Source organism: Centrocercus urophasianus, unplaced genomic scaffold (assembly GCF_019232065.1).
Source record: "Centrocercus urophasianus isolate 14NV4802_14NV808 unplaced genomic scaffold, USGS_Curo_1.0 seq_16, whole genome shotgun sequence".
Classification (NCBI taxonomy): Eukaryota; Metazoa; Chordata; class Aves; order Galliformes; family Phasianidae; genus Centrocercus; species Centrocercus urophasianus.
In genome coordinates this window covers 5,676,945-5,702,309 of record NW_024884711.1, presented here as the reverse complement: position 1 = coordinate 5,702,309, position 25,365 = coordinate 5,676,945, and the positions used below count along the sequence as shown (strand labels likewise).

The window sequence follows — 25,365 nt, the reverse complement described above, 5'->3', positions numbered from 1 at the left end:
ACTTTCTAGTAAAGGGGAAGCCAAAGTGAGTAGATGGAGCATGGGGCTATCCACTACAATGGACAATCCTTCTGGCTGCTGCTTTGTTTTTCCTTTTTCTTCCCTCCTTTTTCCCTTATGTAGAGAGTAATTTTTTTTTCCCCTCCTTCATGGAGCTTCATTTCAGCCAAGTGTGAGAGAAGCGCTATGAAGGAGGAAGGTGAAAATAGCTGGGGTTTGTTACCCAGCACTGGAAACTTGGTCAGATGTGGCCTGTTAACTGGTGTGGGAATTGTGTACAGCTTTTATTGATACAATCTTTGACAAGTTCCAGTTCATTAAGACTCAAAAATTATTGATGAATTGCAATAGCATAACTGCACAGTAGTGATGGGTGTTTATAGAGGAAGCTTTGTCACACTGCAAAGCTGACAGAACATCTCACCTTTCCAGATGACATCCAAGTGCTTATTTCAGAGCAGCGCTGATGTCTGCAATCAAGGAAGGAAATCCCTATTTGAAAGGAATAGGATCTTTTTGTAAATGATAGGAATTAAGGTGGATCATCAGGAACGCTCCGTTATTGAGAAAGGAAATTTCAAAGATACCTGGCAGAGTGAGCAACAAAATGCATGTATGGGCAAGTAGTCCCTGAGTTGTTATCGTTGGCTATATCTCCAGCTTGACTCAAAGTTAAAAACAGATCTGTTGGACTGCAAAAGTTCATTTCATTGACCTAAGCAGAAAGGGATGAGTAAGAATTCTATATGATAGTTTTTGTGTCCAGTACTTTTCCAGGAAGAGGATCCTCACTGGAGGATCAAAGGCGGTGTTTTGCATGCACTAAGCACGAGCAGCCTGTATTTAGCTTCAGATTTATAACAAAGCAGGAAGTAGCAATGTCATCATTTCAGCTGATTGTTTCCCTTGTGCTGTAGTGTATTAACTAAGTAATGCTTCACTTGGCTGTGTAGAGCCAATTGCATTCTCAAGGACATCAGGCATGCCTGAAGATGAGTCATTACCTTTGGTACAGCACAAGAAGTGTGATATGCAGTCTCAGCAAGTATTTGTCCATTGAAGTTGGTTAATAACCTATAGCCCTTTCTTGTGGCAAAATGCCACAAATCAATCCTTCGTCCATTTACCTGACAGACTGGTCTATCAGCTGCCTTGTCAGCATCATCTCATTGTTCCTGCAGTGAAGTGTTAATCTGCAAAGAGATTTTCCATGTCATAGACTTGCTCTTCTGCCCCACTTCCTTGAGACTATTCCAGAGGCAGCAGTCACAAGGGTAACTGTAAAAACTGGAGAAGAGATACATGGGTGGCTGCAAGCTCCTGTAAACTGACCTCAAGATTTTTAGAACCTATAAAATCTTAGAGCAAGCCCCTGGGAAGTAACTTTAACTTCTTCCTGAGGAAAATGGATGGGAGCAGTAGGGAAAATTATGAATGATTTTTTTTTTCCCATCATCACTTTTTCCTCTTGTTTTTTGTTGGGGGTAAAGCAACAGCTGGCAAAAGCAGTTTTCTCTCTGTCAGGTGATGTAAAATGGTTTTGGTGCCATTCCAGTACAGCTGGCAAAGTAATCCTTCCCTCTGGCTCCTGTGGCAATCCTTAGTGCAAAACCTGATTAGTTAAGGCCATGGGCCAGAGGATGCTCCCTTGTAATAGGCAGAAGTTGTAAGAGGAAGTTATCAAGCCTCCATGGGGTAATGGTGATCATGGCACACTTTTAGTTTTGATATCATAAAAAGAACTGTCCCTTAGGGACAACGTAGCAACGACGAACTTTAAAAGGGCAGATTATAAAACTACGAGGAAAATGGTTAACAGCAGGCTGAAGGGCAAAGAGAAATACTTAAAAACCATAGAGATCTGCCTGGAGGCTATTTAAGAACATTGTATTAGAGGCACAGATGGTTTGTATACCTCTGAGCAAAAACACAGCATATGAAGAAGAATGAGGCTCACAGGGTTACGTGGGAGAAAAGCGTGAGTATAGAAAGGTTGAAAACACATCCCTTCAAAATGACAACTGACTGAATGACAGACCAGGAAGCGTTGTCAGGAGAGTGGAAAGAGCTGGAAAACAACAGTGCTAAGAAAAAGACTCCCAGCAGCTGCTGACTTTGGATGCCCAGGTTGAAACACTGAAAAGAGCGATTCTAATAAAATGCACTGAGCATTTGCTTTTGAAAACTGGGCTACTGCAGATGAGACTTCTTCAGGAAAAAAGAAAAAAAAAAAAGCAATGATACTCTTAATCTCAGTTTGCTAGCACAGGACAAAGCCTGAGGTCTACGGTTTTAATATGTGAGTAGGCCAAGACGAAGAGTAGGGAGCCCGTTCGAGCATAGTTTCCCCACATGAGGACTTTTATCTTACCTTGTCTTAGATTCAGTGCCAAAAATGATGTTTCTAATCTGCCAATGAATGTAGAGATGAAAAGAAACAGATATTTCTAAGAAATCTAAGCTTGGTAAAAGCAGAGAGCCTGTCTTTTTTTCTGGTAGAATTCTGGGCTGTGGGACAGGCTACTTGACAAGGCTTCTACAGCATTTCTACATCAGCGTGCAATTGGACAGTCACAGCATTTTCTTGTCATATATCTGAGAATGGGAACTGATTATAGAGTAGAAGGGGAATATCTCAAGTGCCTTGTAGTTGTCCTCCACAAATCTGATGATGTAGGCAAAAAAGTGTCCTTGTGAAATCAGCGACAGCTATTTTCTGGTTTAATAATAAGAAAAGGCAAAGGAAGACTATAATAGCTATTATATATAAAAACTTGATGCGGTCAGTCTCAGTGGAACTAGAGCCCTGGCATCCAGGCTGTTTTATTCTGCCCTGTTAAATAGAAACAAACAATTCAGCTGCCTCGGTCTCCTCTGTTCTCCTCTGACATGCCAACTATCCCTAGAGAAGAGATAAAGCATTGTTCTGATCAGTGCCACAGCAGCAGCAGTTTTATAATTTAAGGACTGCATAAAATTTATGGAGCACTGAACAGAGCTTAAATCAATTTTATGATTTTCATAAGTTATTCCAGGCAGGCTGCGTTTGTGTAGAAAGCCAATGATGTCTGAGTTGTTTATCCAATGGACAACAACATTCAGAGCAGGGATTTTCAAAGGCACCTGTGGAGTTTGTGCATTCAAGTTTGATGGGAATTAGAAGACTTGCTCCTTTAAGCTAGTGAGTATTCCAGTATTAAATTTTAATCATGCCAAATTAGTGTAAATATCATAAAAATAAAAAATGGAGGAAGGTGACATTCATCAGCCTCTAGAGCAGAAAATAAAAATACTTGGTCCCTTGTAAAATGTTTCAAGATTGTATAAGATAAATAGAGATGGAACTTTCTTTCCAGACAACAAGCCAAGCTGGAGCTGAGAAGATACAGTTCCCATTTCATCCAGATTGTGACTTGTGACTTGGCTCTGTAAATGACTTGTCACGGAGAAGAAAAATGAAGCAATCCTACCCTGGTTATTCTTTGCTCCAGACCCTAGCTGGAGTAATGTGTGCACTTCTGTACACTGTACTTGAAAAATGAAAGATGTACATCAATTTGAATGCCCAACAGAAAGTAATGGCATTGATCACAAGCATGGAAAACATGATTTGTGGGGATAGACTGAAAGAACTGGGTTTCTACATCTAGAAAAAGGAGATGCCGAGGAAGGAGTAAGAATGTGACACAGATATGTAAAGCTTGCTGCAAAGAGGAAAGTAATAAACTGTTCTCTGTGTCCACTGGGAATAGAAAAAGAGCTAATGGATTTAAATGGCAGCAAAGGAGAATTTAAGGAAGACATTAGGACAGGCTTTCCAGCTGTAACTGGAGTGAAGGAGTGAAATGGATTGCCTGGGGAGGTTGTGGGATCTTCATTGCTAGACGTTTTTATGAACAGGTTAGACAAACATCTGTCAGAAATGATTTGGGTATAATTGATCTTGCCTTAGGGCAGAGGGCTGGACTAGGTGACCTCGCAAGGTCCCTTCCAGCCCTGTTTTTACGGTTCCCTCATTATGAAGGCTGATGTGATATTCCTAGGACCTTATCATTCCTTTTACAAGTGAAAACACGCTATCATAATGCCAAGAGTCAGATTCAAACTGACAATATCTGGGGAAATTCAAAGCTTAAGGTTAATATCCTGCACTTAATTACTAACACTTGAATACGATTTTGTTAATTGGATGTGTTGGAATGATAAATACTTGGAGATTGCACCACTGAGGGCTTTATAACCAGACCATGATCCTTCTAACAGCATGAGAAGCTATTTCCTCTAATATACATTAATCTTACATGTTGCAACTTTGATTTCATCACTCGACTAAGTGGCTAGCATTGTTCTTCAGCATCTAACATGTTTCAGGTGAGGAGACTCTCAATTTGCACATCATCACACATTTGGCCACATGCTATGCTTCTATTCACTCCAAAGCTCGTTCTTCCACTTCCAGTTCATCATGGTGCTAATACTGAACTGCATTGTGTGGTTGTGTTTAAATCACTAATACCACTGTTAAAGCACGTTAAAGCATTTCTCTCCATTCTCAGACACTGTGTATTTCTCCTGCTGCTTTCTGCTTGCATGTTCTTTTATTCCTGTTGATAACTTTCATTTTCATCTGTCTTTTGCTGCTTACCCTTCAAGCTGTGCTTGTGCTACGTACTGCACTTTACAGTTTAGCAATTGGACAGCATCCAAATACTACCAAAAGCTACTTCTTTTAATATCAGGCAGAGCAGCTTGAATTTTCTTCATCGGAGTGCTGTGAAAGACACGCTGGCATGTTTTCTGGGCAAATGTGAAAAAAAAAAAAAAAAAAAAAAAAAAAAAAAAAAAAAAGTTTAACAAAAGACGGATGGCGTGAGGCACGATGAAATGTCTGCATTCCCAGAATTTTCCGGTTTCTCTGATTTAAGGTTTAGTTCCTGACCCAGCTGCTGGTTTATGTAACTCAGGGTAGCTGTGCTGGTTTAGAGCAGCCAAAAATTTGGCAATGTCACATTTGTGATTGGTGGTAATGTTGTTTCTCAACATCTTATTTTCCTGCATTGGCAATTCCACATGCACTATATCAGGAGAATAAAACTTTTTTTCCTACCACTTCTGTGTCCAACTTACCTACTTCAAAATGGTGTAAAGTCATCTGGATTGTGAGAGTCCCAATGCATCTTTCTTTGTGCCTCTTGTGGTACTGGCTCTTTAGTTGTTCCTCCCTTCTGCAGCTCCTGTGCTCCACATCACTCAGCAGATGCTGCCCGCCGGGAGGGAAAGTTGCCTGCTCACTGCACCACTGGAGAAGAACCAGTGAGTGTTTGCCATACCAGCCTGTTTCTTAAATTCAGTCAGGTAAGGTATTGGGAACCTATCCCACCCCTGCAAACTGCCAGCATTTCCTTGTTTCCTCCCAACTTTCAGTTAGTACAGGCAGAGTCTGAAAGGCATGTCTGGCATGTGCATGGCACGTCACCTTTCCCATACCCTCTATACACCTTTCCCATACCCTCTATACACCTTTCCCATACCCTCTATATACCCTCTATAACAATTCTTTTCCTACTGTGAGCTGCTCAGATTCATTGCGCCTGTAACACTAGCAGCTCAAGGCTGGATTTGGATTTTAAGCGAATCAGCCTTCTATGTGTGGTTACTGAGCTTGCTTAAGGTGCTTTTTGGTGCTTGAGAGCCTACTGAGACTAAATACAGATGCTTTTATCTCAGGCATCAGCTTTAGAGCAATCATTCGATAATATATAAATACATACATCTCTTTGAGCTGTGTGCTTTAGAAACCAGATCCTGGGTGATGGCTGTAAAGGGCCACAGTCCTTTGGTGCGGGTTTACCCAGTGCTTACCACAGAGGAGCCTGCATCTGCGCTACAGACTCTGGGTGCTACTTTAGTACCAAATGAATGAATGAATAAATAAATAAATTAATTAATTAAAATCGTGAACGAAATAAGGTATTTTAAAATCAATTTTCTTCACCAAACAGCAGTCATTCAGATGGTTGCTGCTTTCACTGAAGACTAAGTGTATAAAATGCTTCAAGATACAGAATTGGATTCTATAAAGATATAATTCTTTTATCAATAATTCTTATAAGCAGGGCTGTTTCTACGCTCTCCCTTTTGCCAAAACTCTCATCTCTATTATATACTGAGCTCATTGCTCTCCTGGATAGCTGTGATTTGTTGGTATACAAATTAATTTTGCTATTGACTAGAACGAACATTTGAAGGATAAGAGTGGCGTTGCTGTTCATACCTAAAGGTAATCAATGCAGATACAGAGGAATAAATATTTTCTAACCAAGGAAGAATTCTGCTAAGCCTTATTTCATTTTTCTAAAACCCACAGGACTGTACCCTAGCTGTTGTTGTTATGAACAAAGCAGTGATAGGCAAAACCATTTAAATCCTTCTACTTCATTTCCAAGGAAGATCCTCGGTGAGTAAAACTTCAGTCCTCAACTTGCCTCTTCCCATGCTCTGGCTCAAAGTCACTGAATCATTACAACCTATGCGTACTGTTTGATTGCTGCGACAGTCATTATCTGTCATTGACTTAGTATGCCAAAAAGTGGAGAAGTAAATCCCCATCTCAAGAGGACTGACGTCTATTTGGAAATGCCAGACAGCACTTTGTGGCTACACTGTTTAAAGAGAAAGGATGTGAGAGGGCACTGCAGTGATGTGGTGTGATTTACATCAGTCTGGGATTTGTCTGTGAAATGAACATCAGTAACACTTAACAAGCAAAGCAAAGTGGAATGAACAGTAAGAAAGGTAAGGGTAGGTGAAAAAAGAATGTGGCAGGGATTCTGGGCATATGCCAGTTACTCCTAACCATATGTTAGCACTATTTGCCTTGTATCAGGCATTTCTTGCTCAAAGACCCTCAGGAGAGTCTCTCACTTGCGGGCTTAATTCACAAGCTAAAATCAGCTGACAAATACCAGAGCAAGATTTTGCTTTGCTTCAGCTGGCTCAACCTTTCATGGGATTTGCTATGAAAATGCCAGACTGACGGGCAGGAGACCACAGGCTACCCAGCACCAGAGCACTCCTGAGCTCCAAGATCACATCCCTCCGCTGCACGGCTGCAATTCTGTGCTCCTTTATGCCATGCAGATCCTATCCACTGGGCTTTGCCAGGCCCCTTGCTGCACCTGAAAGGCCAAGCCAGGACAGGGGAAGCTGGCCCTCATGGATGGCAGTGAGAGCACAGAGATAGGTAGGACACGCTCTGCTGAGGCTGCAGATGGGCAGACAGACAGGGACTGCTGGGACAGCAAGGGGACGTGTGCTGGGGGCTGCAGCACACAGAGCATAGAGCAGAGGAGAGGGGTGGCTGGGGAGCTCAGGAAGGGGTCTGAGCCTGGAGCATGGCACAGCCTGAGCACCTCAACATGGCAGCAGCACCTGCCTCCCTCAGGTTTCTGGGCGGTGGTGAGTGATGTTCCTTCTCAATGGCCATGCTTGTCCCTGTTAAACCCTTGTCTGCCACTGAAGACAGAGAACCCCGGTCCTCGCCTCTCCTTGACTGCAACTTGTGCTTGAACAAACACATTCCCCTCTCATAAAAATCCGCCCGCTCCTCAGGCCGTTTCCCGCCCACCAGGGCCCCTCAGAGCAGCCCGCCGCCACCGCCCGTGCCCGCACGCCACACGCACGCTGGGGGCACCGCCCGACATGGCGGCCGCGCCTGCCTCAGCGCGGGCGGGGAGCTGGGGCTGGCGGCCGCCCCTCGGCCGGCCAGGGCAGGGCGGGTGGCTGCAGCGCGGCGGCAGGGCAGCAGGTGGCGGCCGCGGCTCAGGCAGCGCGGAGCCCCGCGGCGGAAAAGGGGGAAAAGCGTCTCTTTTCTAGCACAGCCGCCTCCTTACACGTTGCAGTCACCGTGCGCGGAGGTGCTGATTTAATCATGTGAAAAGCGTCTCCTAAATTCAGCGACAGCTCCAGTGTGAAGGAGGTATGGCCCACTTCTCTTTGCCTCTGTCTAAGTGTGAACACTTGAACGAACGCTTGAATCGTGCAATTTTGCCTTGATTTGGCTGTCTCTGTGTGCAGCTGCTGAGCTGCCATATTTCCTCTTGTTATTTACAACTTCTCTCCCGGCCCAGAACTTTTTTAAAGAAAGCAAGCTGGAACAGAATATTTAGGAGTACAGTCTGTAATGCAAAAGGAGATGCCCCAATAATGTGCAATTTCTAATAAAACGGGTAAGAATTTGGGCCAGTTAATCAGTAGTTGTGGAATTACAATGTAAAATTTCCAGCTTCTGGGTGTTTGATACAGGCATATTTAACCATCAGCCCCAGTGTGCTTACACAGAGCCTGTGTATGTAGATGATGCCTTAGAAAGGCAGGAGGTGTTGGAGGAATAAAGGATGCTCCGTCCCTGGAGGTGTTCAAGGCCTGCCCTGGGCAGCCTGGTCTAGTATTACGTGTGGAAGTTGGTGGCCCTGCCAGTGGCAGGGGGTGGGATTGGAGAATCTTGAGGTCCCTTCCAACCCTGGCCATTCTGTGATTCTCTGTGATTCTGTGACTTGCTGGAGGTGAGTTCTGTTTTCTGATATCCCTGAATCTCAATTACAGTGGGAACAGGATTCTACATGCACATCAGGTGATGAAGCTCACCCATTATGACATGAATAACCTTAAATGCCTCTCGGAGACCTTTGTAAACTTTAGCGGATAAAACCAAGGGATGAACAGGCCATTTGTTTTCTCAAGTAAATACATAGATCAATATTATTAAATGTGAAATTGTGAAATTACGCATCAAAATTCTTATTTGGCATCTAACCATCTGTTGTTTGTACCCTCATCTTCTCTCTGTGGTGGCCTTTTCACTGTGAGGTGGAGGCCAGTCCTTTCCTCATGATGGCTTCCGTGTTCTCAGCCTGGTACGTGTAAGGTGTCAGGACATCTTGGGTTTAGAGCACCTGCTCTCACTCTTTGTTCAGCCCATGGTACCAGAGCCATTGTTTGATGCACAATCTCTTGAGCATCGTGAGGCACTGAGCACAGGTTGCCAAGTCACACTGTTGGCTGCTGTGGTCCTGCTGATGAGATTCCTTTGGAGCCTTCTCCCTCTACTTCTCCACCTTTGCTGGTTCCAACAGGACAACACTGAGCCACATGCTAGAGAGCAGAGAGAGGGGAAGAGCACAGCCCAACTCTAGACACCCTTATTCTGTGCCATCTTAATTTCCCAGCTCCTGGGAAGCATGCCTCCTGCACAGCTTGTTTGTCTGTATCTGTGAGAGAGCGAGAGAGGTAAACCAGACACCGAGGCAGTGAAGCCATCACTCCTACATTGCGCTCCAGAAATGTTTAGATGTTGTACTGAGGGATGTGGTTTAGAATTGGTGATAGGTGGATGGTTGGACTGGATGATTTTAGAGGTCTTTTCCAACCTTGATGACTTTATGATTCTATGATTCTACTTGCTTTTCCTGAGGAGAGATTGAGCCAGTGGGAATAGCTCTGTCATTGCCACTGCCAGGCCAGGTCCACTGCAGTGACATCCAGAGCATCTTAATGCATCCTTAATGCTGAAATTTTACCTCTCTCCCTTTTCTACCAGCACAGGTGATTACACACCTTTCTTATGCTTCCAATTGGTCCTGTTTATATACCCCAGTGATGACAAGGGACTTCAAAGTCCTTATCTTATTGCAAACAAATGAGTATTAATAAATATATGTTTAAAATTACAGAAAATAATGCTATTACTAATTAAACTGGCAACACCATCTGCAGTGCAGCTGGCCAGGGTTAGCTTCACGTTGCTTCAGCAGCTGTGTCTACACTGTCTGAGGTGAAACTTAAGTTCCCATTTGCCTGTCAAACAGGCAGTGAGCCCATGAGCCTAACTCTTTGAAGCCAAGGCTCTTTGCATGGCTTGCATGCTCCAGTGCCACGAGGCACACGTGGGGAAACAGGCCACCAGCCATCTGTGGGGGCAGTGGAGCTCACTGTAACTAAAGCCACTCCAAGAGCTGCTCTTTCAAGACATGTCCAGATGAAACCAGAGAGGCTGTTTACCCCGCACAAAATAAAAAGTCTGAAAGCTCAGGCATCCTTTCTAATCTATAATGAGGGAGTCTCTGTTGATTGCTTCATGGATATTGCTCTATTTCAGGAAGTCTCAACGTGGGGCAGTTGTGCCCCCTCCCAGTGGAGGACACAAACAGGTGCAGAGGTTTTATGGCCATCCGGACCTTCTCAGGTTGCTGAATGGGTGGGGGAATCCCTTCCAGAGCCTGGCTCACTGAGAAGGGAATTCCAGGGAGTTCCTGGGGTGGAAAAGACTGACGACCTAGCTCTGCTATAATTATAGTATCACAAGAAGGCAGGTTAGAGGTGCAGGTGACGGAGGTTATTTACTGCTCCCCTCCTTCCTCCAGGAGGCACTTTAATTTCCTTTGCATCTGGTTTTAACTGCTCAGGAGTACTGAAAATTCAACAGCTCTCAGCACTCAGACCAAAAATCAAAGGAAGAAGGAGGTAGAGGAGAGTGATTCCATTTGTTGTAGATCAATGTCCATCCTTCAGACTCCAGGATAAGTGCAGAGTAAGACCCTTCAGTGAAACACAGGCTTTGAATTTCAAGCCCAAACTTCTTCCACTGTATGCAGAGACTTTGTTGTCACACTGATCCTTGTCATCACATCTGCTTGATCAAAGCGTGCCTCGACAGAAAGTGGGGGTTGCAATTGCCAAGCAGAAGAAAATAGTAGCTCTGTGCCTTGTCCAAGCCTGCTCTTGCTCCCATGGCTGCACTCACAGTAGGTGCCGCCTTTGCCTGCAGAGCCGGCATTTTACACCTTTGTTTATAAAAGCTCCAGATAACCTCCTCTGCAGGAGGTGCTGCAGAAGAGCAGGAGTCTCTCCTAGTTTATTCAAACAAAGCCACAGGGTTTCTGAAGGATGTGCAGGAAGCCCCGTCCAGGAATTAGTATTCCTACTATCCTTTACCTATTTATCAAAACTTAATTTTGTATAATGGGGTTTTAAAAACCACACGGCCTTTTCCACATGGCTTCTCCTCCACACTGTGGTTGTTCTCTCCTAGACTGTAAGCATTTGCACAGGCCAAACGTATTGGTGGATTTAAAAAAATGAAACAGGTACTTTACATGTAATTAATTTAGTGATTTGCTCAGTTGCTGATTCACGTGCATAACCTCAATTAACGTTAATGGAAGTTATGTAGGCATGTCAAGGGCAGAATAGACCCCTAATAATCTAACATGGAATGTTATTACATTACTGCTGTAATTATATCCTGCACACCCATCATTTCTACTTTGCTTCATGAACTGTTTTTCAAATGCAGTGGCCAGCCGTCTATTATGCTATGTGCATTAATGCTGAGGTTACAGGGAGCATTATCGTTTGTTCCTCATCCTCCTGCTGCCTGCCCACTAAGGATGTACGTACCCAAGTAAGCAATCAGTTAGCGTTCTGCAGAGCTGGGGGTTTTATTTTTGAAGGTGATATTGGAAGACAGAAACGATTAAAAAGAACAAGCCTCAGCAGAACATCTTCTCATCTCTCCTGCAGCATTTTATTTTTATTTATTTTTAATTGGGATCTGAGTAAACGTGGCTGAAATAACGTTAGCTTCATGGTCAGAGAAAGTCAAGCATGGAAGAATTGTACCTCTAAAGGAAGTGTAGAAACAATTCTACCGTTTGCAGTTCTTTTTGGTAAAACTCTTCATCTTTCAAAGGAGGGAGGAAGGCAACAGTCCTGTCCTGGTGCACCACTTGGATGGAACTGAAAACTAAAGAAACTGAGAAAAATGAACCTTATCGAGCCCGCTTCAAGAGCAATTTTCAGGTGTTTGAGCCTAACACATCTCGCTCAGTCTGCTTCACCTTTTGTTCTGTGCAGTGATATTGTTGTATATGGACAACTTTTTTTTCCAGTTTTGCTTGTGGTATAGGCATACAAGCAAAGGTATATTCTACCTTGTGTTTGTACCACCACTCTGAACTGTCACATACGCAGCGTTTTTGTCTTGAGGCTCTCTCCTGCTGTTCTGCAGAAGGCAAGGCCTCGTATTTCTGTGTATGCAGGCCGCTGTTCCAGCTTGCATGTTTGTGGCAGTGTTGTACATCCCTGCAACCAGTTGCCGCTTCCCTGTGGCCATCTTGCCATGACAGCTGTACCCGGTGCCTTTATTGCACTGCTGAGGAGCTGCAGGAACCTCTGCACCTTTAGAGGGTCTCACAGCTAAGCCAAGGAGTTCAGATTAGTGCGGCAATTAAGGGATAGTGAAGAGCTGTGAATCCTTAATGCTGACTGACACCACCGCGCTACCAGGGGAGAAGGGAAGAAGAGAGCCGTTGCAAAAACTGAAACACTGTAAAATAGCCAGAGCCCCTGAGTTAACTCACTTCTTATGGGATTGCCGTCAGGCAGGCGGCATGCTCTGGGCTGAAGGTACTGGCTGATACCAACACCCACCAATCTCTTATGGAGGAATTTGATTTTGCTACTCTGTTCTCTTTAGCTCCAATGTTTGCTAAAATGTTTTCTAAAACAGAGCTCTGTTTCCAAGGTAACAGCTACCTAACTTTATTACTAAAACTGCACTAATTCAGACAGGGATCTGAACAAACAGATTCATGTTAATTTCAAGCTCCATTAAAAACACAAGGAAAAAAAAAAATCAATGTTTTTCAAATGGAAAAAGAGACCAAATCAATAAAGAAATTTTACTTTCAGCCTTTTAAGTGGGGCTTTGTAAATAGTCGAGGTGAAAAAGTGAAACACATGAGAGCAATCCACAGCGTCCTTGTAAGCAGTACTGTAAACAGGAGAACAAAAAGATGTAGGGGAAATGTAGAGGCACAAAGTGGGATGACCTATCTGGATCCGTGAGGTCTCTGAACATCTTGTGTGGTGCCCCCTGGCTGTGGCTGAAGAGTGGTCACCACGAGCCTGAGAGAACAGCAAAGGTGTGATCACACCATGTCCTGCATTGCCCTGAGCTGTGTGCTGCCACAGCTGTGCCCAGGCTACAGCAGGGAACTGACATTTGCGCACAACCAATGTGCAAACGCTCCATGGATCCTGGTTATGCGGTTTGATTCCCAGCATATGCCAAAACCCTCCCAGCCCCCATTTGCCCTGCTGCTCTTCCCTCTGCTGACAGAAGGGTGGATAACACCAGCACGTGCTGTGGGCAGTGCAGCAGTCTGCTGTGTGGGCACTCTGATGTCCATCTCCTTACTGCTGTGATCCTCCGTGCCGTCCCACCCAGACGTACAGTGGCTGGGGGACACTGCGTTCTGGATGTCCCAGAGCTGTTTCGAGGTTTAAAGCACTATTCTGGGCAGCTGCTTAGAAGGCAGAAAGGCCTGGGGAAGGCTGTTGTGAAATCAGACCTTTCCATGGTAATTCAGCAGTGGACTTTTCATGCTTCTCATGGTGTTTATCAGATCCCCGAAGCCCTCTTGACTTTCTTTTCCAGTGGAGGTTGTCTTGGTGGGTCTGTGGGTTTTGAAGCTGCTGGAAAATGATGTTCACAATGAATAGCAATAACTTGTCCTTTTCACTGGGCTATATCTTTTTCCAATTTGCCACTGTTAATAGAAATAGTCTCATTTCCAAAATCCGGATGGAGGAGAGAGAGGTAATATATAGAGATTTTTTTTTTCTGATTTTTCTACAGTGGTGTGCCCATAGACAAAATAGTGTTTCACTGTTTAAAAGAGAGAAAACAAATGACCCTAAAAGCCTGAACTGCAGATAGTGGCAGCACCTGAGAGTTGTTCAAGACCCAAGTTATCTCATGATTTTCAACAATGGAATTTCTCTTACCTTTCTCTAAACCGTTTTCTACTGACTGCCTGTCTCCTCAACAAAAGAAATGTTAGGTAGGTGTGTGAGGATAGATTTTACCTTTCAGACTAGAAATCAGTGCCAGCTCTTGCCCTTGGGCAGAGCTCTGCCATGTGAACAACACGTGATTTAGCTGAATAGGACTGTCCAAAAAAACAGGGGTAGGGCACAGAACACCTAGCTGGTGCTTATACCTCAGAGAATGAGCAGATGAAAGAAGAATCTCCAGTGCACGTGTACTTGCCTATAGACAAAACCCATTCAGTAACGGAGCAAATGACACAAAACAATTAGCAGCACGGTGCTGTAGTTTATTTAAGGTTATCCTGCTGAGGAGAACTAATGCTTGGAACCCCTTTTTAGCACAACAAAAGAGATAGCCAAATAAAACCTGTGTTTTACCTGTGGCAACTCCTCTGGAGGTCTCCTCTGGAGAAAGGGGCTGATGACAACACAAGTCTCTGGCAATGTTTGAGATGATTTCTCCACTCATCAGTCATTTGGAGAGGTACATTCTATTACAGCAGCACTTGATATCCCTTTTCCTCCCCTCCTCTTCCCCTTCTCCATCCACCTCGCCATATTACATTGTTTGCCCCATATTTTGAAAGGTATTTACTTTAGATCTTCTTTGATTCACTCACTTCACCTTGGCATTCCATCAGCTGGCAAACACAAGTAATGAAGTGAAGGCAATGTAGTTAAGTTGATATCTTAAATGCACACAAATCCCACATGCTGTGGCAACAACAAAATGAATAACAAACACTGCATGAAAATCCTCTTAAGTTCCTTTTTTTTTTTTTCCTTCATTCTAGCCTTGCATACAACAGGGGGAACTTAAAAATAATCTCCTAATATTTCTGAACTAACAGTGTTGGCATGGGGTACAGGATGGTCTTCTTACACTTCTCCGCGTATCTCGGACTGTCACAGCTGCTGCTATTAAGTTAATGGCTGCGAGGGGGCTGGGAGAGGCAGAAGGAGAAGAAGAAAGGGAAACGGACAGCCTCGTAGGTGGCCTCGTCTCCGCCAAAGCTAAATATTTTCATTGGAGCTTTTCCCATTCAACAATTGGCAGCTTTATCCAGAGGCCTTAAACAGACATAAAAATTCTTGCTGTTCTGCAACTGACTGCTAAAGGGACATGATGCTGCCAGCTGATGTACATGAATGAATATCTATCTAATAATAGAATTGTTTTCTCCTAAGGTACCTTTCTTTTTCCCTTCCTTTTAAATTCTTGCCTGCTGGGTCTGCCCGCTTCCCTTTGCCCTAGAAATTTAACCTTGGCACTTTCTTTATGCAAGATTTATGCTAGAAACGTTGGCTGGTATTTCATTGTCAGTCAGGGTGTGATTCTGCAGTGACATTTCCAGCAATATTTTTATGGCAGCTGCAGTTATACCAACATCAAGCATGAAAACAAACAGTTTTTTTTCCCCTGACAGAGTTCATTTACATCAGTGAACCAGACTAAAAGGTGCACTACCCAAAGCACTTTTGGCTGGTATTACTTCCATTTGCCCTAGAGGGTTTCGCTAGGACGAGTATAGCTGGACTGCTAGAAGCTCAAATGTGTTTATGTGCATGGACGTGGGTCGAGTGTGCAGAGTGAATACTGAAAGAGAAAAAAGATTTCTAATATGCAGTCTGTTATTCTGGTATTGGAATGAAAATACTACAACAGAGTGCTGAAGTTTGAGGAAGAGTTAGCACGGCATCCTGACATGCTCAAATTCATTCTGGTGCCGTGATTCAGGCTGTCTGCTGGATGCTGCAGAGCTGCTTGAGAAGGTTGCTGACTTCTTCCTGCCCACCTCACCCCCACCAGAGCTTCATGCTGTCAGAAGAAGACTATGGTAGAATAAGTGACCTGGTTGGTCCCCAGCTGTCCCAGGCAGCATATTGCCATATTAATTTGATTGATATCTCTGATTTTCATTGCAAAGCTTCCAGCCCACTCCAGTCTGGACTTTTCCAGTTGTTTTGGAAGGGGGGACAGCACACAGAAAGATTACTGTTAAGCTAGAAAATGATATGATAGCCAAGATTAGTCCTGTCATCAGTGAGGGCCATTACCCATGAGATTGAAGTCCCCAGTGCTGATACCTGATGGCCAGTTGCTCTTTTTTTTATCCACCTCTCCCTCCTTTTTTCATCCACCTGATTTATGTGCAGGTCATGTGCAGCCCGCAAAATCTGTGTAGCAGGGGCTTAGCAGGGAAGGAGCATAAGGAGATGCCAGGCAGGTGTTGTGGTAGTGGCTGGAAGGGATCCTGAGTAAGCAGGAAAAGGACAGTGGGGATGGGGCATACAGAGTCCCAGGAGACCAGGTAGTCCTGAGCAAGGAGGGAATGGAAATCTGTAACCAGCAGGATCCCATAGTTACGAACCTGTAATCTCAGCCTGTGGAGCAAAGTGGGAGTGCTTTATTTATTTACTTCTTAAAGCTGTGTTCCCCCCTTCTCAGGACAGGCTCAGAAATGGCGTGAGCAGTTTCAGACTGTTTGGCTGCAGTGCCTTTTCCATTGGAAACTTCGATTTCCCAGGAATGCCCTTTGTCTCCCTTTTCCCTTTCTGGCCCTGTGGTCTTTGCATTGCTGTATATTGATGCATTCTCATTCTGCTCTCTGCCACTTGAATTTCTTTGCCCTTCTCTGTCATTTTCTCCTCAGCACTTGTTTTCCTTTCCAAAACCTTTCCAAAACCAGGGAGAGAGAGGGGCAGGGGGAGACAGATGTAAATGAACTCACTAGTGTAAATCAGTATAGCTCCACTGACTACAATGGAGCTGCACTGAATTACTGTAGTTGAGAACCTGCTTTGTAGTGTCTCCCTCTTCTGTGCGTTTTATATAGCCTGTTGTAGAAAAAAGCAGAAAAACACTCTGCCAAATCTCCAGTTCATTCTGTTTAGCTCTCCTAAGGGCTGCAGCTGTATGCTAATAGTCTACTTCTCTAGCGGGAAATATGAAGGGCTACAGCATGTTTTCAGATACCAGGAAGCAGGCTTTGATGTCGGTGTGCAAGGGGAGAAACGTACAGAGCATTTTTCCCTCTCTTCCCTCCCTTGCATCGATTTCCCACTCTTTTGGTTCTGTTGACCACCAGGACTTCCCTCCTAATAAACAGCGCCATAAACAAAATCAGAGCGATATCCTCTTCAGAGAAGAGGACACAGAGAAGAATATGCAGACATATTTTTGGCTTACAGGATGTGTTCCGGACATTTGCAAAGGCACCTCTCAGCTTGTTGAGTTTCATACCTTCTACACCTCCCATGCTTCTGCTGCTCTTACTGGCGTATTTTATCCGGATGCGTAAGAGAGATGCAAACAGCAATGCAATCACATGGCCTGCTGCTTTGTAAGAACTGGAAGGACTCTGTTTCTGCCCTATTTCCTTTGAAACAGGCAGTTTAAAGTTGTGGTCACGGCTGGAGCAAGAGCCAAGCTCTTGACTGTGTCTACGCCCTGAGGCGATTTGGAGTTGTGTTCTGTTGATGAATTTCAGGCCATGAGCAGACTGAAAGCACTTTGCTTTGCCCTGTGCCTTGGTGCATGTCCAAGGTGTGCCATTAATCAACCCGACTATATGGGCTGTTCTGTCTTATTGCTTAATTAAGACTCGTTGGTAATTTACTTGAGATTAATACCTATTTATATGGAGCTGAAGTTTCATCTATTTGGAGGATGAGTTATTGAACTTCATGATGTGAAGTAAATCAATAAATATTACTGGAAATGAGAATGATTCTGCCTCGCACTTCAATCCTTTCGCCAGCTCACAGAGAAAACCCACTTAAGGGAGGTGTTCACGTTTACTCTCAGCTTGCAATTTTCCAGCTAGATGTGATGTCTATTAATAATCCTGATCACCTTGCTCTCATTACCCAAATCATGTTGTAAAGCCAAGACCTCAGGTAGTGCTACAAAGAATAAGAGGGGCTTTTAATCAGTTACAGGGTAGTGGGCCTGTTGAAGTATGACCCAAAGTCCAGCTTGTCCAGGGGTGATTACAAAACTGGCACCCCTAGACAGTAGGGCTTTGTATCACCATACGAACATGTTATTCTTGAAGAACAGCAAAGAGATCATATCCAGAATATGCAGCATAATTGCAGGGTTTTGTTAAACTAATGCCACTTGTTTACCACGTACAAATAACTTCCACTTAATGTCATGTCTTAGTTCTGTTCCAGTGCTGAGGAAGGCCTTTCTCTGGCCACATGGCCAGCCTGTGGTGACTTTAGGCACGACACCTCCGTTACCAGCAGCACGCTGCCAGGAATTCTCCAGATAGTTCCAAGTAACAAAGCTGGCCTTTCTGCCTTTTCTTATACATCTTCCCTTCCTCTCCTGAGCTTGGTCTTCGGGGAGAGACCAGACATACATCCTCTTGCCACAAAGACATACGGTTCTACCTTGGCAAATAGATGGCTGCTTTCCACTTTCAGTATTCCTATACTTCACAGAGCCCCATCCCAAATGAGAAATGCAGAGGCTCTGTTGCCCCATTTCTTTTGGAAAAAATGTTCACTTCTGACACCATTCGATTAACAAGCTGCCATAGACGAAGGCTTCCAAGAAAAGAGAGCTTCATTTTCTTTCTAACAATCTTCCTTATCCTTGAAATAATCTTTTTCGTCACGTTACCAGTGTCAGACTGCAGGGACGTGATGGGATATGACATTCAAGGACTCTAGTGGCTGCTATGGCAAGAGCTAGCAATGGGGGAAATGGTGATGCTGAGTGAGGGATGGACTTCAGTTCAGAGGTGTTCAGCAAGTTGGCAGAGTTCATTGCTAGCTTGGAGCTTCTGTTGCTTTGAAAAAAACAAAATCCCCTTTGGCAAAAGAAGAGGGCTTTTCTTTTACTTGCATGCAGCTCAAAAGTGTCTTTTGCTTAGACCCTCAAGCAAGGACAACCCTCACCTCTGTTACCAGCTTCTCACCCTGTCCCTCATTTCTTCATTTCTTCCTTTAGCTCCACTGTTTTCACTAAAAAGCCTCCTGAAGGGTTCACACAATGAAGCAATGAGAAGCTCTCTCCACAGCAGGTGCTGTTTCAAGCAAGGGTTAATCTGCTCTTCTGGCCCCAGATGAACCCAGTTTCAGAGCACCCTAGTGCCCCAACTGTCCTTGTCCACTCTGGTAAACGTTACCCTGCTTCGGATCTGCCAGCATAGCCATAGGTTGGAGGTGCTCCCTAACCCAATTCTGTCACAGTAATCTGAGTCAGCCTCAACACTTCACGCATTACGTTTATTTTTGTAGCTCTCATCACTTCAACAGTTGGGTTGAAGAAACCCCTTCATGTGCAATTATGCTGACGAAATTGAGTGGGAAGTAAGTGCCTGAGGGGAGCTAAGTAGAGTGCCATAGATGTGCTGATGGCCAGGCAGCAGGTTGACCATTCCCTGGAGCACACAGTGAACAAATGTGGGAACAGACCCAACCACATTTTTTTGTCATCTTGTAGCAGCATTAAGTGGAACGTATGCTGATTTAGAATTTAATTTCTACATGCATTATGTGCTGAACTGTTTCCCCCTTCTTTTTCTTCAGTTGAAGTTAGTGATTTGGGACCCAGCCTTGGAATGAGACTTGTAGGGGGTGATACATAGTACTGAGCTACAAAAGTTGTCCCAACAGTCCTTATGTTTTCTTAGGTACGCCTTCAAGTTGACTAAAATGTGCATGGGCATCAAACTAGTGCAACAGCTGATGAGCTCAACCTCTGCAGATACAGCCCAGCATCGGATGGATTTGCTGAGAAATGTCATCAGTGCTGAATGCTAGGATTTTTTGTTTAATATTGAATAGGAACGAGCTCCAAAGTTTGGAGCCAAACGTCTAGAAGTTCAGTAGAGGAGTAGGTAGGTGCTGTTCATACACAGGTTTTGGTCCATTTCCTCTCTTGATATTTAACTGCTGGCAAAAGGCACTAGAAAGGTGCAGAAAAGAAGAGACCGTAAATCATCTGGACACTTTGTTTTGTTGTTAGCTAAGTTTGATATTTTCCTAGCGCTCTTTTTCTAACCCTTCCCTCCTCTATTTCCATCCTTCATTTCACTGGCATTATTCTATATGTTAGAGCTGTTTCTCTATAGAAGAAGCAAGCTACAGAATCTTTAGACATTTGCCCCTAGAAGAGAAGTGTGTTGTAAGTAATACACAAGAGTAAGAGCCTCGGGAGGATCTGAGTCCAAGTAGATGTCATTATACACTTAAAACTGAATACAATATCTCTGATACAGCTGAGAACAAACCGACCCTGCTAGTACTGGACTCTTCAATACTATCTGCTCATCGGAGACTTGGCAAGTCAAGGAAAGTTCTCCTTTGCCCTGTGAGAAACTGGCACACAGGAGAGCAAATGTTGCCAGCTCAGTGTCAAACTGCTGTGACACTGAAGTCACCAACCATTTTACACACAGTTGGAAGCAGCGTTTACCTGGCTTCCACCTCCTCAGCCTTTTTGGCCTCTCTCTTCAGCCTCCATCCTTTATTAAACATAATGAAAATGTCAAGACAGTTCTTAGACCCGCTCACTGAGCACATTCACCTCCCAGGTGAAAATAGGTTTGTGACTGCTGGTGGGATATGTGCTTACTGAACCATCTCCATTAGATAACTGTGGTCAGCTTTCCAGTTCAACCTTAACTAACTCCACACAGTGGAGGAAGTGCAGCAGACAGTGTGAATAAGTAGATGTTTTGTGCATGTGGTTAGGTCACTTAAGCTGTATTTTACAGCTGAGGAAGAGAGCTAGGAGCTGACTGCAGTGAGAAGTCCAGCTGCCCCGGGGTACCACTCCAATTCCAGAGCAAGAATCAGCAAGAGGACATTGCCAGAATAGCTGTATGAGTTCACAATCACTCTTTGATTGATGGCAGTATAATTTTCCTTTAGGGACAGGCTTTCCAATATTAAAGTGAATTTATTCCTAGAATTATGTCTGTATTTAATATGCACACACGCACATATTTATACCCTGTGAGGAGATCAGATATCCACGTGATAATCTGCCAAAGCAGGTGCTAAATTGCACTTAATCTGGCTTTCAGCTTTGATCACCTCAGTCCTTGGCCTTAGGTACTTAAGATGCCTTTGCCTTGAGAACAGCTTCTTGGTTGCACATTCCCCCGGGACTGCATACCTGGAAATCCTGACTCTAATTAGAACAAATTTATCTATTTGTGCATGGGAACATTTATCTGAGATGTCGTACCTCAGCCAATTTTCTTTAAGCTTCTCTACACTGACCAACAGCAAAAAATTTCCTTTTCAGTTTTCAATATTAAATTTCAAACCAAACTCCTGCTTCCACTCAGAAATCAACCAGGCGCTCGTACAAGTAATGCTAATAAGCACATTTACTACTTGAGTGGTTAGATTGCAAAAGGGTGGTAATTGAAAGAGAAAATATTTAGAAAAATAGGCCCAGGCTTCTTTAAAAGGTCTTTTCTTCTCTTTCTTCTTATGTGTGTGGAAGATTGTGTCACTATCTGTATGGTACTGCTGGGAACTGCTGAATCACAGCCTGAGCCTCTGATTGACCACCTGAGATGAGCACTGAGTCAGCCAGAGGAGCACAGGTGAAGGCAATTCAGCTGTGTGATGGAAGGGGTGGAGCCTGGCTGCACCTCTCCTAGACCCATTTAAGGGCTGACTGCCAGCAGGGAAGGATCTCTTCTGGAGATCTGCTCTGCTGGAGTTTTGTAAGTAAACCCAGGATATGGGTAAGCTTTCTATCTATTCTCTTTTTGTTGCTGTAATCTGCTTTGCCTAGCTCTCTTGTTTATTTTGTAATTATAACATCTTAATATTCATTGATTTTACACCATCCTTATCTCCATACCTTTATAGCAGTATTAATTTGGGGTGAGGAAGAAGTGTTGCTGTCAGCCTGCTTACCAGAGAGTGGTTCTGGTTAGGAGCCCTCCCATCTGTGATGCATGACCTCTATGTTACACCTGAAGAGCAGCCTGAGATGCAACAGCATGGCTGAGGCTTCCTTTTAATGCTTCCAGCAAGGCTAAATGTCCCTTGCCTCCTCCTCCCTGTGCTATGGGGCAGGAGTGAGGTGAAGAGGAGGCTGCATCAAGAACCCTGATTCTCCTCCCCTCTGGAAAAGAAGGGCAGCAAACTGGTATTTCAGTGTTCCTCCCAAATCCCAGCATGACTTGAGGCTGTCAAGTGTCTAGTTCATGATGTTTGAATGCCTGTGGTTGGAAAGGTCAGATGTTTTCAGCTTTTCATATGGATGAGTGCAGACTGCAGAGAAGAATGACCTGGCCCAAAAGAGTTTGATAAGTGTTTCCAGGACAGATATGGAGATTTCTAGTGTGTGGCAGCATGTGAACTCAGGCTGGGTAGGCTGGCACTCTACAATGGTAAGGGACAGGTCTGCCAGTGAGCCTTTATCCTAGGATGTGCCAGCAAGATGTCTGCTGGAGCAGTCGCATATGCACAGATGTAATTTGAAGGAAATGACATTTCACTTTGTGTACACACCTCTGTCTGCAAGTAGAAGCCAAGCAATAAAAAAAGTAAGGAAAAAAAGAAAGCAGGAAGTGCTATGAGGTTTCTGGTTGGTCTGATCCTGCACTGAATTTAAAACTGTGGTAAAATATTTTCCAGATACTCTTGGATGCCCCTGAAAATGGACTGCCTCAGCTCTGCCAGAATAGCATCCCTGCAAGTGTTGCTGGTTTCTCCACTCGCACAGGAGCACAGTAATAGTTCTTGTGGAGCTTCATTGAGCTTTCTGGAGCCAAGCTAACTCCTACCGAGTGTTTCATACTGTTCATATAACTTGAAGATCTAAGGCTTCGTTTCTAATGAAGCCTCTGCACAAAAGGCAGCATATTGTTCTTCCAGCTCTGATGACTTGTGCATCTCTGTTAGATGGCTTTGGCACAAGGAAATTCATTTACACTCAGTTTCCTTGAAACTTTCACCCCGAATCAGCCTCGTGCTGTTGCCTGCAGCCAGGATAGTGCTGAGAGGTGGCAGTGTGTATAACACACCAGAACGGAGGCAGCATGATTGTAAATCCTGAGTTCATCCCTCACCTCTGTCTTCTTCCTGGCTTGCACAACTTGGCGAGAGGCATTTCTAAAGAAGAAGCCAAACCCCATCAGTTTTTCAGATTGTTTTGTTACTGGGCTTAGCAGGGAGGCTCCTTTCTACCCTCAGCCTGAGCAATTGCTTTGCATAAGGGGACAAGCTTGTCACCCCTTGCAGAGAGAGGTGGCAGCTTTGCCCAGTGCCTCCTTGGTGGAGACTGCATGGAAGGAGATAGGCAGACTAATGAGAAACACACATGTTCCCCTTTTTCAGGCAATACCCTGACTTCTCACAGAGGCCAATTGCTGATGCTGGTCCCGAGGTGGAGGAACAGCCACTTAACTGGGCCCTACCAGCCATCAGGTGCAAGCTAAAAATTCGTAGTGAAGGTCAGTGTGTGCAGTGTGTAGTCACCAGCACTTCCCAGGCAGAGGGCTGACATGGTGGTAATTGGCAGATCTCATCAGGCTGGTCAAAGGGAGCTCTCCTGTGCGACAATTATTGCCTGGGGGGAAAGGGAAGAAACCTGGAGGCAGGGAATTAGAGTAAGCGCTGATGACTTGGCGGATGCTGCTGGATCAATGGCCGTGTCATGGCAGGAGAGCAGCAACAGCCCTCTTGGAGCCATCAGTCACTGTTGTCTTGGGTAAACACCAGCAAGTGGAGCAAGAAGAGAAACGGGAGGGGTCACAGGCCTGCTAGGCCATGCTTAATTACTTTGGTTGCATGAGAGGGATGCTTGGGGAGCTGCACACACAGTAGTTAGCACTGCAGACACATGGCCACTTTCATCCAGAAGAAAAACCACCAGGATCTCAAAGCACTGCAGCAAGCAGCTGACAGCAGGCATGTATTGTGCACGCCTGCAAGGTCCTGTGCTGTGCCATGCCACCCGACCAGGGCAAAACAGCGAGGGGCATGTGTGTGACAGCAGCCACCAAGGCCCTGTGCAGTGTGGCCTTGGCAGGGTACCTGCCTTGCCACGTGGTGTGGTCTGCATGCTGCTATTGCTGTGAGAAGACCATGCTGTCCTTCCCTGTTCTTCCTTCCTTGAAGTGACTGTCAGGGCCCATGGTAGCACGGGGCTGTTGCCTGCACCATGAACCATGCTGGCACTTGGATTGTGGGGACCGGTTGTTGGTTGTGCAAAATCACCCAGCCCTGAGCTCAGCACAAATTCAGAGGGACGTGGAAATTGTGCATGATGAAAATACATCCTGCCCTGCTCTGATGTAACTTTCACAATGCTAATTTCCTCAGTGGAAACACCATTTTCTAGAGGGCTCTGAGGGCATGTGGCTTTTCCTGCTTTCTCCTCAGCAGTGTCCTGGTTTCAGGTCTGTGCTGCCTCTGCACTGCTCCTCCAGCAGGGCTGCCTGCTTGTGTCACTGTGCTCTTGCTGTAACAACAAGCCAATCCAGGTTTAATAAGCAAAAGTAGGCAGGGGTGCTTTGACAGTGCAAACAGTTTTACTAGAACTGATGTGGAGATGCAAAACAAACAAAAACAGAGAGAAGAGAGTTTAAAACCATTTAAGGTGAATTTTGACATCATAGTGTTGAATTCCATTGGGAGTCAAAATTAAACTGCTAAGCCAGTGCAAGCTAGGGGTGTTAGATGTTGTTTCTAGATAAAACCAAATGCAGCAGCACCAGCTGTGCTTCTGTATTGGAGAGGCCCTCCTTAGAAAACCAAAAGGCGATTGATGGGCTGGCTCAGCAGATGGCAGTGGGTTTGGCACCAGCACTGCTGTACTGTAGGGGACCTGAGCTGTGTAGGCACGTGCCCCCATTGCTGCAAGGACACCTGATCTGAGGGCACCCACTTACCTCACTGGGTTTAGTGATTTTTCTCTCCCCCTTCTCTTTTTCTCCAGGCACTGGCTCTGGCTAACAGCTTTGTAAGAGCAGCCTATCCCTAAAGTGTAGCAGTGCTAAATTACCACCACCAAGATACTCTTTTGCTTGAGTTATGGCCTTTTCCTCCTACAATATTTTTAACGGTGTCTTCCTATGCTACTCTGTCATTTAGAGGGACAGGCTTTCTGTTATATACACACTGCTTCCCCCTTCCCTCAACCACCTGTAACTGCAGCAAGGTTAAAGCACAATGTTTGCATCACCTTGTCAGGCTGGTGCAAACAGAACAGTAGAAAAAGAAGAAAATTTAATGCCATTCTGGAATGTCTGTGTAACTTCTGGGTGGTGATTGCAAAAATAGATTTGATCAAATACAATAAAAAGGTTATTTTCAAATGTTCATAGCTATTCCAAATAATGAGTCTGATTGACAAGAAGTCATACTTCGTTTATTTATTTATTGAGCATTTGAGTATTGACCATAGATCTGAAGGGACTTTTCTCACACAATTAAGCAAATGCCTGTTCCTTGCACAAATGCCTGTTCCTTGCACAAATGCCT

The 25,365-nt window shown here is 44.6% G+C and overlaps 1 long non-coding RNA gene across 2 annotated transcripts in view; it reads left to right on the top strand.

Annotated features, from left to right (window-relative positions):
* Positions 1-7,892: 7,892 nt before the first annotated feature.
* Positions 7,893-25,365, top strand: part of LOC122159680 — a 159,630-nt gene continuing 142,157 nt past the window's right edge. For both annotated transcript variants that reach the window (XR_006168585.1, XR_006168586.1), the window contains exon 1: positions 7,893-7,978. This is a non-coding gene — a long non-coding RNA (uncharacterized LOC122159680). The remainder of the gene's footprint in view (positions 7,979-25,365) is intronic.